We start from the raw sequence: 2,132 nt of genomic DNA on the forward strand, positions 1-2,132 counted from the left end.
ACACTCAGGACTCTCTGTCCTGTTATTAATCAGCATGTTAATAAAGTTATTGAGCCTGCTGTCTGTCCTTTTCCTCTTATCAATAAAAACATTAAAATCCTGCAGGAATTAATAAAGTCTGTTAGACTCAGTACTGCAGTATAGTCAGCATGTACTCAGTACTGCAGTATAGTCAGCATGTTGAGCACCAGTACTGCAGTATAGTCGGCATGTACTCAGTACTGCAGTATAGTCGGCATGTTGAGCACCAGTACTGCAGTATAGTCAGCATGTACTCAGTACTGCAGTACAGTCGGCATGTTGAGTATCAATACTGCAGTATAGTCAGCATGTACTCAGTACTGCAGTATAGTCAGCATGTTGAGCACCAGTACTGCAGTATAGTCGGCATGTTGAGCATCAGTACTGCAGTATAGTCGGCATGTTGAGCACCAGTACTGCAGTATAGTCAGCATGTACTCAGTACTGCAGTACAGTCGGCATGTTGAGCATCAGTACTGCAGTATAGTCGGCATGTTGAGCATCAGTACTGCAGTATAGTCGGCATGTTGAGCATCAGTACTGCAGTATAGTCGGCATGTTGAGCATCAGTACTGCAGTATAGTCAGCATGTTGTAAGCGACCGTGTCTCTGATGACCTCAGCGGTGCAGTACGTGTCTCCGGCGTGCGTTTCGGCATCCGGCTGTCTTACGCCGTTTGCCGGAGGAGAGATTTCGGCGTTCCACTCCGGGAAGGAAGGCGTCTCGGCGTCTCTCGCAGATGTTGTGTAGCACGCAGCACGCCGCCACCACACGCGGCATCACAGAGACGTCGATGTCGCTCTTCTTCAGCAGGCAGCGCCAGCGTCCTCGGAGGCGCGTGAAGGCGACGTGGATCACGGAGCGCGCCGACGCCAGGCTGGATGAGAAGCGTCGGCGCTCGGCCGACAGCTGCTGCTCCGGGCTGTAGCTCTTCATCAGCCACGGCTTCAGAGGGAAGGACGCGTCCCCGATCAGGTGCACAGGGATCTCCACGCCGTCACACACGATGGAGTTCTGGAAGAGAAAGTTTACATTCAGAGGATCACACACTAACACACTGACATCACATCGGGGAAAACACCCAAATAAAAACACACAAACTTCAAAAATAAAAGGCCAAAACCCTTGAAAGAAGTTAAAGGTGCCCTGCCACACGTAGTTCATGACTTAGTGGTAATGTCTGAAGGTCTACCACTGACTCTGTAACCTTGGTTACCTTGTATCAAGCCATTCTAGCGTGGTATAGAAAGCCTGCAGGAAGACTCAGCTCCATTTGTGCCAGTTCTCATTAATATTCAACGAGCTAAGCTGCTTGACTCCGATTGGCTAACAGCTAGCCAATGAGAGCCTGGCTATCAGCATCCTTTACCCAGAGCAACTGGGCGAGCTCATGAATAGTAATGAGCTCATGAATAGTAATGAGCTCAGGCAACATGACGTCAGACTGACCAGCTTTTCTGATTGGTCTGATTTCTCCACTTATTTCTGTTCAGTGTCTAGAGCTGACAGGAGGGAGCAGCTCATTTTCACATTCACGACACAAACACATATGGACCTAACATGTTTAAAAAAATACAAGGACAAACAATTTTGTGTGGCAGGGCATCTTGAAAAGAAAGTGTCAAAAAGCTTTTAAAAAAAAAACTGTAAAAAGTGCCATAATAGCTTCAAAAGTGCCCAAAAAGTGTTGAAAACTGTATAAAGGGTGTAGGACTCACCTGTCGAGGGAACAGGTATAAAGTGTGAAGGACTCCCATGTTTGGGGATCAGGTATAAAAGGGTGTAGGACTCACCTGTCAGGGGAACAGGTATAAAGTGTGAAGGACTCACCTATCTGGGGAACAGTTATAAAGTGCGAAGGACTCACCTGTCTAGGGAACAGTTATAAAGTGCGAAGGACTCACCTGTCTGAGGATCAGGTATAAAGGGTGTAGGACTCACCTGTCTGGGGATCAGGTATAAAGGGTGTAGGACTCACCTGTCTGGGGATCAGGTATAAAGGGTGTAGGACTCACCTGTCTGGGGATCAGGTATAAAGGGTGTAGGACTCCCATGTTTGGGGATCAGGTATAAAGGGTGTAGGACTCACCCGTCAGGGAACAGGTATAAAG

Source organism: Sander vitreus, chromosome 8 (assembly GCF_031162955.1).
Source record: "Sander vitreus isolate 19-12246 chromosome 8, sanVit1, whole genome shotgun sequence".
In the NCBI taxonomy this organism is placed as follows: domain Eukaryota; kingdom Metazoa; phylum Chordata; class Actinopteri; order Perciformes; family Percidae; genus Sander; species Sander vitreus.